The following is a 17,082-nucleotide window of genomic DNA, read 5'->3' on the forward strand; positions in this document are numbered from 1 at the left end:
ATTCCAATGCATCATGGTGAAGCTTATTTTCCCAATTGACATTTCTAGTAAAGCACTGCAATTAATCCGCATGGCGCTGTAGTGTAAAATAGCATTTGTCAATTTACAGTAAGGTACCACAATTGGCCCACATCGCGCCAACATCCCATTTCATCATTGTAAATTTCCAGTAGCCCGACGCAATTCCACCATGTCTTGCCAAAATCTATTTTCTTGCAAATGTCCATTTTTAAAATAGTTAAGCCAACTTCTAGTGGCTCACCGCGATGCCACCGCATCACGGTGAAGGCCAAAACAGGAATCCAGTGACTTGGATTTTAATTTTTTCAGGGGAAATTTTATCTTTTTCCATGGCCCTATTCAGTATAAAAACGTTAATTATACCCTTATAGCCTAACTAGATCATCATTTACTTAATTTTCTACAAATCAAGAATATTCTTTCTACTAATTAGCAAAACTCTAGCCTTTAAGAATCAATAATTCCACCAAGAAAATTCAAGAACTCATCTTTCTAGGTATGCTAGGTGTTCATTCATGGGCCCTTACCACCCATAGAGTCTAAGATCCCTATTCAAGAATACAAGTTTTCAGATTTGTGATTTCGATGTCTAAATTAGATTATATTCATGATTATTATGTTATTTGTGTTTCAATCTATGATAAATTACAAGTTTCATGAAATTAAGATTGCATGTGTGATGAATTATGTGATTATTATGTTAAATCCTTTAATTTACAAGTTGAATGTTGTAGCCATGATATTTATATATGTTTATTATAAGGTGAAATAATCATGCTCCTCAAGCGTTTGTTAGAATGCCTCTGTGAATTGAATAGTGAAATCATGACATTTTACCATGTGTTACAATTCATGTACAAGTTCATGCCTTGCAAGTGTTTGAAAAAATGTCTTAATAAATGCATCATGACTAAGTGACCAGCTAGTATGCTTTCAAGATTGTGCCATGTTTTACTATTGATGCTATCAAGTCTTGGGGCTATTCAATACACAAAAAATCTAGCTATTTTCTTAGATCACAATAGCTATAGAATAGTCTCAGTAACATCATGAATTGTAGTACTCAGTCAGTAACAGAACTTAGCAAAACTTAGTCTAGTTCAGTTAAATTTAATAATCAGTGACATTCAGTTGGGGGTAGGATTTAGCACCGAGCGAACACAAGGAGAGTAGATCATCTATCAGTAGAGGGTGTGATACTTAGTAGCAGTCCTTACATCCTAGGACTACGTAGCAAGTGTAGGTTGAGATATCAACCTGCCAGTTAAGGGTTGAAAAGGTGTTTACCTGCCAGTTGAGGGTAATACCATTCCCATCACGAAAACTTCTAGTAGAGAGTGACCTTAGTCCTTCAGGATGACACTTTAGTGGATCCACATTGTTAGTGTTTATACCCATGGCATGGTAACAACACCTTTCCTATTGGGGTTATAGTTTAGACCCCAGTTAGCTTAGAGAGGGGCATGTCGGTTAGATGATTACCTCCTACAGTTTCAATTTTTGTCTCAACATAGAACTCAATTCAGTTCTATAGAATCAGGGTTGTTAGAAATAGTCAACCTGTTATCAGTAAATCAAATATCAGTAATTACAGATATCAGTACTTAGTTACAAGAACTCAGTACTCAGTTTCAGTATAAATCTCAGACACAGTATATATGTATATACATGGTATTGCATAATCAGTGTTTACAATAGCTTTAGGTATCCATGAAATCTCATTAAGTTATATTCATATCACTCAATTAGTTATAGTTCATACATATTAACCCATGAATTTTAGCCTTACCTCATCTATCATACAGGTTTATTCCACATACTCTTTTTTTGCTCTATGATATCTCATATCATAGGTTCGGATGCTCAGGTTCCTGACCACTCTTAGCCAGATTCAGTTAGCAGCAACAGATTCAATAGTGAGTCCTCATACATTGAGGATATTATTTATTTTGGTACAATAGTATATTTAATATTTTATTAGTCATAGTTAGTTGGGGGCTTGTCCCATCTACTCCATATTTGGACAGTTCAGTAGAGGCTTTCCAGACTAGACTAGTTTAGATAATGTTCAGTTTTTAGATATTATTATCAGTTGCTCTATTTATAAATATTTAGATTATGAACCTTATGGAATTTCAGCATAACTTTCACATTATTTTAGTATTATTATTTAGTGCTTACAGCAGGTACCATTCATGGGTTATCTTATTGTCCTTTGGGGTCGTAAGCACCGTGTAACGTCTGGGGTACACACTCAGGGCATTATATTGAGTTACTTACTTTTCTACACTTACTAGTTTATGAGGGTGAGTCTTGTAGTATAAATTATGCCTTCTTTCATATTATATCTATTTTGATTATTTATTTACAATGTTGGATGTTATTTTCAAGTTTCCTCTTTTACTTTGACTTAGCTTATCTATCTCGCATCTTTATAATATTTATTTCATGATTTAGATTAATCGATCTATGATTCCTATTGAGTACCTGTGGTTCTTATACTCATGATATACTTATGTATGTTTTGAGTGTAGATCTGAGTACTAGTAGCCACCACTGAGGTAATGATCCTGCTATGTTAATTACAGAGATAGGGTGAGCACTCGGAGTAAAAGTTGGCCCTTTTTCCTTTTATTATCTATGTCCAATCTTTTATTTTTTGAGTCATATTATATTTGACTATTTTAGTACTTATGCTCCATCTATAATAGCTTTTGTACTGACACTACTAGGTTATTGGATGGTTGTTAATACTTAATATATATCTTAGACTATCATTACTTTCTTAATGTTATAATATATTTTTATTTGGTGATTTTTTCCTTTTAGGCCATTTTATACCAAATAAAGCAATTGCTTTTAGCTTTGCATTACAATTTGGCTTACTTACTGATGGGCAAAGTAAAGGCCATCTTGAATCATAGATCAGGTCATGGCAAATTGGTATCAAAGCCTAGGTTCTCTAGTCTTTTTGTTATAAGAGAAAGTATCTAGTAGATTCTCATAGAATGGAATAATGATGTCTATTTCTTATCTTTAGGACGCTATAAGACATTCTTACGGATTTTTTTACTTCTTTCACTAATTTTGTGCTAAGAATTTGAGTTGGTTTCTAAATAATTCACTTGGTTTCACTCTTTCAGAGATACCTATAATTGGTGCTACCACTATAAGAGAGGATGATTTTGAGCTCAAGCCTAGGGATATAGTCATTGTTCATAGATAGCCTATAGGTCTGGACAACCTAGATATCTATCCCTAGCTAGGGGACAGGATAGGGGGCCTTTACTATACCGTATTCTTACCACCGAGCCTGAGATATTTATGCCCCAGTCACCAGCGAGCCAGGGACCAGCCCAGGATCTATTGGGGTTTATTTTTTCTTTAGTGCTCAGGGATGTATTAATTCAACTTTTGGGATTTGTTGGTGGTGCATTATCTGATGGTACATAATTTATGGATTAGAGTAGTACCGAGGTGGTGGCGTAGTCTATAGATGCAGCTTCTATAGTTGAGGTCTCTCCTATGTTGATGGTTGCTCAACCGGTAGTTATCCAGCCTACTAGACTATTAAGGAGTAGAAGATATTGGGAAGATTTTTTAGATTTTCTCAGCCTAGGTTTTGTAGTATAGCGGTAAAGATACTTATAAGTTCTTGATTTCTTGTGAGGATAGGGTCCATAATTTGGGCCTTGTTAAGACTTTTTGCATGGATTACACTACTTTTTAGTTTAACTTGCAGATCGATATTCATGGAGAGGTTATCTTGATTCAAGGTCAACTGGATCTCCACTATTGACATAGACTTAGTTCTCTGAGATCATCTTGGAGAAGCATATGCCTTGAAGTCTTACGAATTAGTTCCCGAGGTTGGAGCAGGGATCCATGACTTTAGTGGAATATGAAGCTTGACTTTATGAGTTGGATAGGCATGTTACTTCTATTCTAACTACTGATTATGAGAGGGTTCATTGATTTGTTTATGGATTAAGACTTCTTCTTTGCATGTCTATACAAAGTTTAACTACTGTGGGTAGGTCTTTTGCTTTGGTTTTTGATCATGGTCAAGAAATGGAGGAGATACATTGCTATTCCCAAGGTGATATCAATAAGAGGCTATGATATCAGGATAATTTTAGTGGGATTTGTAGTGGATCGTGGTTGAGGGGCAGTGGTTGTCAGGGTAGGTACCCTCTGTGTCAGTCGTATTAAAATCAGGTAAGTCTAGTCGTCCCATTTATACAGGATTTAAAATTACCAAGGGACACCAATCTAGTTACAATGATCATCTTGATAAAATAATGGTCAACTTTTCATGGGTTCATTTTCTAGTTATTCCAGTCGTGATGGTTATTCTGGTCTACCAGATCCTTTTAGTTTTAGTACAACGCTTAGGGAATATTATAATAGTGGGGACTTTAGCCATATATCGAGAGAGTGCCCATTCATGGAGAAATAGTTCCTTTAGCTTAGAGTGTTCCACCAATTAAGGAAGTTATGCCCACAACTATAGGTAGGAGCCCAGCCAGTAGTAGGCATGGTTAGTTGTATGTTGTACTAGATAGAAAAAAGAATGAGTCTTTGGATGCTATTATCACAAGTACAATTATAGTGTGCCATCAATCGGCTTTTGTTTTATTTAATTGGGAATTTTCTTATTCTTATGTGTTTTCTTATTATTCCCTATGGTTAGAGTTGCCTTAGGATTCATTATCTATAATATTATGTGTACCTATTCTTGTGGGTGATTCTTCAGTAGTGGATTAGGTTTATGGATTATGTGTTGAGACTGTTCAAGAGTTTGCCACTCATACTAATCTTATTATGTTAGATATGGTGTAATTTGATATGATTCTAGGCATAGAATTGTTATCCGACTATTATGCAGTCTTAGATTATTTTTCCAAGACCGTTACCTTAGCCATTCCTAGCATACCACCGGTTGTGTGATAGGTAGCTATTAGCTGTGGGGCGATAGGGATTATCTCATATATCAGACTAGGAGACTTATTTTGAGGGGTTGCGAGTCTTATGTTACTTATATTCATGATGCTAGTATGGAGAAACCAATACTTAACTCTGTTCTTATAGTTCCTGAGTTCCTGATGTTTTTCCTATCAATCTACCTGGTCTTACTCTTGAGTGTGATGTTTAGTTTTTAATTAATCTTGAGCTGTTCATATGACCTATTTCTATGGAACCTTGTTATATGGCTCTTGCCAAGCTTAAGGAGATAAATTCTCAACCTTATGACCTAGTTTGTAAGGATATTTATAAATCAAGTATGTCTCCTTAGGAACTTCTATCTTGTTTGTGAAGAAAAAAATGGTTCCATGCATATGTTTATTAATTATAGGTAGCATAATAAGGTACTAATGAAGAATCGGTATCTTATGAATCACATCAATGATTTAATTCACCAACTTCAGGGTGCAGCAGTGTTCTGTAAGATTAACTTAAGGTTAGGTTACCATCAGTTTAGGATTTGGGCTAAAGATATCCCAAAGACAACCTTTAACACCAGATATGGTCATTATGAGTTTCTAGTAATGTCTTTTGGGTTGACTAACACCCGAACCACAGTTATGGATTTGATAAACAGCATGATCAGGCCTAATTTGGATTCCCTTATGATTGTGTTCATTGATGACATCCTTTTGTATTCGAGGAGTAAATAGGAGCATATGCATCATTTCAGGATTATTCTCAAGACTTTTAGAGATTATTAACTTCTTTACAAATTCTCTAAGCATGAGTTTTGTTTTGAGTCGGTGTCTTTTAGAAAACATTGAGGCTATTTGGGATTGTGCTAGTCCTACATCTTTGTCTGAGGTTCATAGATACATTAGTTTAGTTGGTTACTATATATGGTTAGTTTTGCTTCTATTCCAGTACCAATGACTAGATTGACTCAGAAGGACGTTCCTTTTTGATGTTCCAAGGAGTGTGAGTCAAGCTTTGCAAAGCTTAAGGGAGTTGTCACTTCAGCTCTAGTCTAAGCTCTTCCTACTATGACAGAGGGATTCACCATATATTGTGATACTTTTGGGATTGGTTTGGGTTATGTGTTGATGAATCAGGGATGAGTTATTGCTTATATATAGAGGTAGCTAAAGCTGCATGAGTACAACTACCCTAATCATGATTTGGAGTTAGAGGCGATAATTTTTGTTCTAATGATTTGGAGACATTATCTTTATGGTATTCATTATGAGATTTTCATTGATTATTGTAGTATTCAGCATTTTATACCCTAGAGAGAGTTTAACTCTACGTAGTTTAGATGGATGAAGTTGCTTAAGGATTATGTAATCTTTATTTTGTATCATCCAAGCAAGGCGAATGCGGTAAAGATGCCTTGAGTTAGAAGACAGTGAGTATGAGTAGTTATCTCCCATCGTAGTATCTCACAGGCCATTTGCATAAGACATCTAGTCTTTAGCCAATTTGATTATGTGACTTGATAATTCAGACCCTAGGAGGATAATTGTTAGATTTGAGGGGAGGTCTTTGCTATTTGAGCAGATTCAGAGTCGTTAGTTGATGGATATGATACTTTACATCATCTATAATCAAGTGTTGGTTGGTGAGTCCAAGATGACTTCCATAGATTTAGAGGATGTTTTGAGATATGTAGTTGTATTAGTGTTCCGAGGATTGGTGACTTGATTTAGTCAATTTTGTATGTGGCTCACAACTCAAGATATTCTATTCACCTAAGTACAACTAAGATGTATATAGATTTGAGGAAACATTATTGGTGGAGTGGTATGAATATATATGTGGCAAAAATTATAGCTCATTCCCTATCTTGTTAACACTGAAGGCCACAACAAAGGCCTGATGGCTAGATTCAAAAATTGCCCATTCCTGAGTGGAATTGGGAGCAAATTACCATGGACTTTTTTAGTGGTTTGCCACACAGTATTAGTGGTTTTGATGGTGTTTGGGTTACTATGGATTGATTGACCAAATCAACATATTTCATTCCTATTGAGATGTCCTTCGGGGCCAAGAGGTTAGCTTATATCGATGTTTATAAGATAGTCCATTTGTATGGTGTACCTATATCTATTATTTCAGCCTGGGGTTTAGTGTTCACATCTATCTTTTTTCAAAGAGCTTTTCAGAAAGAGTTGGGTGCTAAGGTGTATCTTAGTATGACCTTCTATCCTCAGACTAACGGGCAGACAGAGTGAATTATTCAGGTTCTGAGTATATGCTCTGAGCCTATGTTATAGACTTTTATGGTTAGTGGGAGAAACACTTAGCTTTGGTAGAGTTTATGTATTATAATAGCTACCATTCAAGTATTGATTTGGCACCTTTTGAGGCTTTGCATGGTAAGAGATGTCTCTATCCGATTGGGTGGTTTGAAACCTCAAAGATTAACCCCATAGTACTGATCTGCTTCAGGAGTCACTGGATAGAGTAAGGGTGATTTAGAATAGGTTAAGAGTAGCTCAAAGTGGGAAGAAGGCTTATGGAGATCATAGACTTTGTGCCTTGAGATTTGGAGCTGGTGACCGAGTATTCCTTCGAGTATGCCCATAAAGGGTTTGATTAGGTTCGAGAGAAAAGGAAAACTCAATCCTAGTTATATTGGATCCTTTGAGATTTTTTGCACAATTGGTGAGGTGGATTATGTTGTCTATCCGATTTTTCATGTTTCTAAATTAAAGCAATACATACCTATCCTTATTATGTACATAGATGGGACTCAGTTTAGTTGGATAAGTGGTTGACCCTCTAAAAGAGATTGTGCTCATATTAGCTAGTGATGTGTGGAAGTTGCGCACTAGAGAGATTCCAATAGCTAAGGTTTAATAGAGTTACTTCCCTATAGAATAGGCTACTTGGGAGACAAGGAGTGAGACACGGAATGAGTATCCTCAACAACATAAGCTTCAGGTACATCCTCATCCATTACTTTTGCGGACAAAAGTTCTTTTAGTAGTGGATATTGAATTGACCCTTCAACCATTTTATGTATTTCTATGTATTTACACTATTTAAAGATTTTCTATATCTTCCCCAAGTTATTATGAATTGTTGGAGCTGACCATTAAGTTACCGAGCACTTTATTTGTTTTTTAGAGCCAATTCCCTATTTTCATCAATCAAATAACCTCATAAGACATTTTTGACTATTTCAACAACTTTGGAACAAGTATTTTAGGCTAGGTGGACCCTTGGTCCTGGTCTCTAGGCTCCTGAAATCATTTTCTACTATTGGACAAAAGTTTAGAAAAATGGCACATCTGTATGGCACCCACTTTTCATCGAAACAACCTCAAATAGAAATTTTGACTATGCCATTAAATTTGATAGGTTAGTATAGTTTATTTCTATATAAGGGATTCAAGATGAATCTTGAGTAGTTTGTGGAAACTCGAAATAATACCATGTCTCAGCTGGTGTTGGAGCACCTGTTTAAATTCCCTTTTGGTCCACTTAAGGATTGGGGCACTAAGGCAATATACTAATCACTTAAGTGATTGGGCTAGTATAGTATAGCTTTGCTTAAGTAAAACCACCAACGCTTAAGTGATGTCCTCTTAAGTGGCATGGGACCACTTAAGTGAATCTATACAGGAAACCAAATGTTGCTAAAGCGATAGTAGGTCGCTTAAGCGCTGACTTCTTATGCTGACCAATGTCTGCTTAAGCTATACTTGGCTACTTGGGAATGTTATAAATACCCTGCTTAGACTGATTTCTCCAATTCTTCACTTATTTTCAAGAGTATAGAACTGTATAAAGGGTGAAAACTTGGGTAAATCATTCTTGGGTGATTTTGGAGCATTTATGTACAAAAATTACGTGTATCCTCCCTGAATTCTCGGTATGCTTTCACCAATTTCATGATTTAATCATTCATTTTTTTTCAAATTCCTTAGAATGTTGATGGATTGATTTTAGTACCCTTAGATCTAAAAATTCACCCATTCTTGAGGGTAAATGATCCTTGAGCATGTATTGTTGGTTTCAGAAGCGCGATTATGCAAGCGAGCCCTGCATGGGATTTTTATGTAATTTTGGACCCAAAGATCAATAGTGTAATATGCATATCATTGTCCTTAATTTGATGAGTAGATTGAGATTTTGATAGTGTTGTATCTTGTAGAAGCTTCTCGAAAGAGGAAATTATGGATTTAGTGAATTCTTCAAATTTTTGTTCGGCGTCCAGGTAGGCTAGGTTTAACTTCTTCATAGATTAAGCTAACTCATGATATAATTATGTTATTAATCTTGATATGGGATGTGATTTCGGTAATGAAGGTATGATTGATAGTATTATTGAATCTATTTAGCGTATTAAGGAACCATAATTTAGGCGGAATTGCTTAGTTATAATGATTTAGGTAGAATTGCTATCTTAGCGTGGCTTGTGTAACATTTAGAAGTAAATTTAGATTCCTTAGCCTTGCCCTTGGTAGAATTATTCTTAGAATGGATTTTAGGGATTAAAAATAGGCCCTTCCAACCTACCTTAGGCCGAGATTGGTGTTAGCTTTTGTATACTTCTTTATGCAGGTGATACCCTTTGAAATGCTTATTATAGATTTTAAGGATATTAGATATATGATATATATATGCTAGTTTGGTATTTGGGATTTGGTACTAATTCTGAGTGGAACCAGTGGTTCATTTATATTGAGTTTTGATTAAGTCTGGCAAGTGATGATGATATGAGTTTTGATTCATGTCCGACAAATGATGATATTCTGATAATGCTATTGAGTTTCGATTCAATTCTATCACGAAAGGTTTATTTATGATATGATACGGTATGGATGGATTCATGGTTATGGCTTGATATTCAGTAAATTTATAGAACTTTGGTTATTTAATTTCCTTTGATTGCAACCTTTGGTTTTTTAGGGGCCCACATTGGATTACTTGCTTTATTGTGCTTACTACCTTATAGGGCTAGTCTTATAGTATTAATTATGACTTCTTTCATATTATATATATTTCGATTATTTAGTACAACCTTGGATATTATTTCTAGGTTTTCCCCTTTTACCTTTACTTAGCTTATTTATCTCGAATCTTTATCGTATTTATATCATGATTTAGCTCAGTCGATCGATGAGGCCTACTAAGTTCTTGTGCTTTCCGTATTCATACAACACTTCTATATCATTGTAGTACAAATTCGAGTATTAGTATCCATAGTTGAGGTGAGATCATGTGGACTTGATTTTGGAGATAGGGTGAGCTCTCAAAATTGGAGTTTCCCTTTTATCCTTCTATTATCTGTTTCTAATATTTTATTTTCTAAGACAAATTGTATTTGATTATTTTAGTACTTATGTTCCTTCTATAGTAGCTCTTGTATTGTCACTACTGGGTCACGGGATGGTTGTTGATGCTTTATTTTTGACTATCATTGCTTCTTAATGGTATTATAAGTCTTTAATTGTTGATTTCCTATTTTTAGGTCATTTTGCACCAAATAAACCCATTACTTATAAATTTGGACTACTATTTAGCTTACCTACTTATGAGATAAAGAAAGTAACATTATGTCTTATAAATTGGGTTATGAAAATATATTGGGGTACTTTTTTGCACTTGGATTGGTTATGGTATTATGGATTCACTTTGCATTAATCCTTGCATGCACGTTGCCTATCACCAGTATGTGCCTATTTCTATTAGCCTTATAGGGGGTTGCATAGTTATAGGTAATGAGTATTATTTGTGTTGATATGTGTATTGATTGGACCTTCAGAGTTATGGGGCTCGATTTAGGTATTGTTTATCCGGTCTAGCAGGTTATTGTATTATGTTATTATTATAGTTAGTTCATGACAGGTTGATTACTGAACCTGTACTAAGATTTGAGGTATGATTCCGATTCATTTATTTACGTTATCTTTTTTATGGATAATTATCTTATGTTTAGTGGAGATCCTGATTATGTTAGTACTAGTTCCTAGGATTCTAGTATGACTAATTTAGGTTGTACCTTAAGGTTAGCCTTGTTTATGAACCTACATGTATATATGAAGTTATGGTATTACAATATATCCCTCTCTTTCTTTATGAGTTCAATTTGTATAGCCATTCTTTGGCCTTGTATACTATTGTGTATATCCTCCATCTGCTCCTTTTGTACATGTGCAAGCGATATACGACATAGTTCTTGGGTTCTAAAGTATGGCCAAAATAGGATAGTTTATCCTTATTTCCTCCTTATGTAATTCTCGATCATTCCTTAAGCCAAAATCTGTCTTTTTGAATGGATATATAAGACTTTCAAAGTGATTGAATAAGCTTTCCATTGATACCAATTTCATCAAAATCTGACATCGAATGAGTGAGTTATGGCCGTTTTACTGAATTCTACCGGATAGCCCAGGTTTGACGGTCGACCTAGTGGACCGTCAGGTCCTTGGTGAACCGTCAAGTATCCCGTTAATCTAAGGCTGTGCTCCCTTTTTGGGATATCGTGTGACGATCAAAGTGGTGGACCGTCACAAAGTTGACGGACCGTCAAGGTGTCCGTCAGATCGAGACATAAATGTCTCATTTTTAGCCCTCAAGTGATGGACGACATGGTGGACCGTCACTTTTCTGATGGACCATCAGGTCAACGTCACGTCGAGGCAGAGCATTCCAGTTTTGGTGTTCGAGTGACGGACGACTTGGTGGACCGTCAGTCCCTCTAACGGATCATCAGGTGGACCGTCACAGGCCCTGATCAGCAAATTTCAACATTTTTCAAAAGGGCATCTTGGTCATTTTTGCTCTATGAGTTGAATATTTTTATTACGAATTGATGACTTTTGAATTATTTAAGACAAGTGTTATGATACCTTTCCATAAGAAATTTAACTATTGAATGTATATTGATATATGAACTTGAGAGTCAAGAATGAGTCTTGCGATGTTTTCATGAAGCTTTTGATATTTGAAATGACTTGATAAACAAATATATTTGATGCCGACAAAGATTGTGTTGAGTTGATATGAGTCGAGTTAGGAATCCACAAGATGTTTATGATTTTCAAATGAGATATATATTTATGTTTTGGTCTTTATAACAGAACCATGAGTTGATATTGATTGAGGTGGATTTCCTAACGCGTTTTGAGCTGAGTCTGGGATGAGTATTTAGCACCGAGCGGGAAATATGGTATTTTCCTGGAACTACGTGCCACCGTAGGATTGATGTTGATAATTGTGGGTCAAAGGCCGAGTATGAGATTGTGATATTGAGATTGAGGTTGTACTCCCTGGCAAGAGTACAACACCCCTGCCAATGTGGGGTTCTCTCCTTAAGAAGGCAAAACGTTGGACTCCATGAGGCTCACATGGTGTAGTTATGTCGGTTATAAGAAACTCCCACGTCCATAATGATATAAGTCTCTTGAGTTACCGAGTCACTCTGAGTCACGAGTTAAAGAGTTTGAGTTGAGTTAAATGATTTATGAGATTTATGAAACACGTGTCATTACTGATGATTTATGGAAATAATGTTTCAGATAATTCAAGCGAAGATAGTTATTATTGTCAGCATGCATGATTTCTCATACATTTATGATATTATTTAAAATTCTGCATCCACCACCATATACTCAGTACATTCCCAAGTACTGACCCCCATACTCTTTTGTATTCTATATTTCCTCGTGATATAGGTTCAGGTGCTCAGTTTCAGTAGCGATAGTGATCTTTGAGTACCTTCCTCTACACTTCTACAGTTCACTTTCAGTTCAGTATGAGTAAGTTAGGGATCTGTCCCAATGGCTCCTCAGTCCTATATAGTATAGTCTTTATCAGACTAGTGTACCAGCGTGTACAGAGATTTCAGTATTTTTTTTTGTACAGGACAGTATTATTTCATGTTTCAGTATGTTCATGACATAGTTGTTCCTCTTTATCTTTGCATGATTTGCACTATAATGAGTTCTGAAAGTGATGATATGTTTAGAGGGTTCGCTTGAGGCCACGTGTGGCCTTGAGCACCATGTGACGTCTCGGGATAGGTTCTTGGGGCGTTACACCTTTGCTTTACTATGTTATTTCCCTAGATATTTGAGTGTAGTTTAAATTTTTTCTAGTGTGTTATCTATATTTGCATTGTCTTTAGAGATCAATTAGCTGTTGCCTATGAGTACCACATATTTAATACTCATACCACACTTCTAATGATACGAGCCAAATAGCCATCATAGATTTTGAAGATATCATTTGAGGCCAACACATGAAGAATCTGGTTGTGGTCAAGTTGAGGGGAAGAGAGTATGCATGGGGAGACCATTTTGGGCACTCAATAGAGCAATTCCATGTGTGGAATATTGCTTGGGGGCTTTCCTTGATGCTTAACCGTGAACTCTATAGGATTTTACATTTTGAAGCTTGGAGGATGCACGACTTTGGAGTGTTCACATTTTGAAGCTTGGAGAACCCACAACTTTGGAGTGTTCATGTTTTGAAGCTTGAAGAACTCACGATTTTGGAGCATTAAAGACGCACCCTTTCCTATGTCTTACACCCCAAGGTGGACCCTCATTAAGGGTGTTATGGTCATTACATTAGAACATTGAGAGGTGCTTATGGAGTGTTGGAGCTCATTAAGGGCCTTTTGGTCAATTCAATTATGTAATAGACTATATATAGACTTTTATTAAGTTCACTTTCATTAGTAAGTTGATTTTGGATATTGAAAGAACATTGAATGACTTTTCTCTTGTGAGAGTGTAACTAGGGTAAGTGTGGAATCACTTCCATTGAAGTTTAGCGTAGAAATGGGGTTTCTTGAGGTGAAGTGGTTCTCCTCTTAGGTTCATGAGCTTGGTGCTTGTTTCTTTGAGTCTAAGGGTCTTAGATTTTGATACACCCTTATTTTCTTATTTCTTGTGGATTCTTATGTTATGTTACTTATCTTTACTTTTTGCATTTATTTGAGTTTGATTCTTGTTATTATGTTCTAGGCTTTGTCTGGTTTCTTTAGTGTAGTTTTAATCTCATTTTCTTATTTCTTAGTTACATCTGTATCATTTGGTATCAAGAGCAAGGTTTGATTTTATTCCAACTAAATCAATCTTTGGATTGTTATCTAGAAATCACGAAAAAAGAGTGTCAATCCACTTGATAGACCCAAGTTGTGCATGGGAGGAATTTCCAACAAACTTTAAGTGTTTACTAAAGAAGGAGCGTAATAAAAGGAACCAAGAGAGTTCACTATTGAGTGTTCCAATTCTTTACTAAGGTATCACTACTTTTTGATCAAGGAGAGAGTTCCCTCTTGAAATAACTTTAGATGAATTCCAATTTTATGATGACATTCTTTATGACTTGATTGTGATGAGATACCCCTTTTTAAAAGGTGGTTACATGATTGAGGACCTTAGGGAAATTGTTTTATTTCCTCCAAAAGTTAACCACGTCAAGGTCACTCTTATGCTTCTTTGAGATTATGGGCATAGTTGATGTCAGTACAATTAAAGCCTTTCAGTATGACAAATCTATAATCTCTACTCGAAGAAACATAAGCTTATCCGACATCATCTTTAATGTATGGGCTTTTTGGCCATCTAACATCTTATTCATCTACAACTAAAATCCACCTAGATAACCATGCAGACCCTGTACAGCCTAAATAATATCTTTCTACACTTAAGTTTTAATTTGATTCAACACTACTAGTTGATTCTTAGTTTGAACTTGCCACATAAACATATCTTGTAGATACTAATGTATGGTTATAATTAGACCACTTATTATAACTAAGCCAATGGTCACAGGATGAGAAATGCATGTATTGGGTATTAGTCAGGGTGTATGATGAGGTTAGTGGTGGTAAAGAATGGGATGCAGTGGTGGCTAGGAATGAATCAGCCTCGACGACCATAGTCTCAACTTGTTTAGCAACATTTATATCAATATCAATATGAGTTAGGGTATCAACCAACTCACCCTACGCTATCAACACTCAAAAATGGCCTTACCCAAAGAACTAGAAGGTTGTACTTTAGACTTGCCCATATATTTTTTATCATCTAAATCAAGCCACTATCTATAGTCGGAGTCATCCCAGTAAGATTTTCCATAGTTTGCGAAGTTGGTATCATGTGCTCTCGGTATATGGTGAATACAAAATTTGGAAAAGGTATGTTCGTGTTAGCATATACAGCTCGCTCTCATATCTTCTCTAGAATATATCTAGGTATGTTCAGTGAACATATAACATTATACTAGCCACAAGTGTTACCCATTCAGGAGTCATTATGTTATCGTTACTAGTTAATTCCAACTGGGGATGCTCTATTGACCACCAGATAGATTTTAATATTCAATATCACCTTTTTGGCTAAAAAAATCTATATAAAACACTAAAATATCAAATTACAAATCCTAGAAGGAATATTGCCTTGAAAAAAGATGTGAATTCCCAATATACATAAGTTGTTAGAAGGACCCCTTAGTACTAGTACATTAGAACTTCATCTAACTGCAACTATAACAAGTTTTTGATGTTAACAAAATTTTATGAACTTGAAAATAGCTAAAAAAAACAAAAATAAGATTAAATCATAAATTGAAGGATGAAGCCCCATATTCCTCCCTCCTATCCTTAAAGAAAGTATAGATTTCTATTTTAGGAAAAAACTTTAAGTCAAAATGAACTTAGGTAGTGATTTTGACCTAATTGGTTCTGCCCAGACAGTCTTTGATAAAATAGTTATAACTTTTTACTCCAATAAAGGATTGACAAATTATTGATGTAAATAATCCACACATACCTTTGATTTAGTAGGTCTAGGACCCTCTAACTTTTTATATATTATGATAAATGCCCATTCTGACTATTAATAAGATACATAATAACTTTTTTATAATAAACTCGTCAACTAGGATATTTATTTAAAATCTCCCCTAGAATCTAATGTTATTCTAAAAATTTCAAGAACTTAATTGATATATATCCTTAATTAGAAAATCCATTTAAAATTATTTTCATATATCTCGTTAGCTGTTGATGTGCAATGCGATAAATTGTCTTATCACTATAAGGACATTACTATAATAACCCTCCTGGTCATTTTTGGCATTTCCACCCATTTTTAACTTTTAGACCTTTCTTATAGATACCCCAAGTCATTTATGACTTGTTGGACTAACAATCTATTTAACAAGTTGTTCATGTCATTTTTAGATCTAATTCTTAGTTTTGGAGCCTCTATTGGTTCAAATTTGCTACTGGCCAAAAAGTTTTGTCAAATGACCTCTTATGCCAATTATGACTATTCTTATAGCCTTGGATTGTTGATTTTAGGCTGGGTGGACCTTCGGTTTGAATCTTAAGTCACCTAGACTCATTTTGGCCTATTGGCTGGAAGTTATGAAAAATAGCAAGTGGTTTTGGGACCCCCTTTTTGTTGAACAACCTTAGATGGAAATTTTGACTATGCCATTGTGTCAGAATCATTGAACTTGATAGGGTAGCATAGTTCTTTTGTGCATATGGGATTTTAGATAAATCCTGAGAGGTTGGCAGAGTCTTCAAGAAATTCAAACTCTCCAATTGGTGCCTGATATCTTGTGTGAAAGTTAAATCCTACCTTTGGGAGCTTTAGCAGAAGCTTCTTTATCGGTTTTTCATAGCCAGAAGGTACCACTTTAGTAGGTAGCGCTAAAGCGGCCCATGTCCGCTTTTGTTTCCTAGCTTATAAGGTCTGATACCTCTTTAGAAGTACTAGACGCTTTAAGGGGAGATGGATAAAGCAACCCTGTGTTCGCTTAGCATCACCCGTATGCCTAGGAAGGACATAAATACCCCACATAGCCCATTTTCACCATTCATATCCCATTCTCAAGAGAGTAAAACCCTAAATACTATGGAAACTTGGTAAAAATATTTGTGGGTGTCATTGGAGCTTAAGGAAAGTGTCTTTACATGATTATTATTGAATTTGTGGTAGTTTTCCATTAGTTTTATGCCTAAATTCTCCATTTCTAACTAAAAACCCTAAATGCATGGTGACTAAATTTTAGCCCTATTATAGCTCGGAATCCACACCTTTTTTAGGATAAATATTTCTT

Source organism: Capsicum annuum, chromosome 6 (assembly GCF_002878395.1).
Source record: "Capsicum annuum cultivar UCD-10X-F1 chromosome 6, UCD10Xv1.1, whole genome shotgun sequence".
Taxonomy (NCBI): Eukaryota; Viridiplantae; Streptophyta; class Magnoliopsida; order Solanales; family Solanaceae; genus Capsicum; species Capsicum annuum.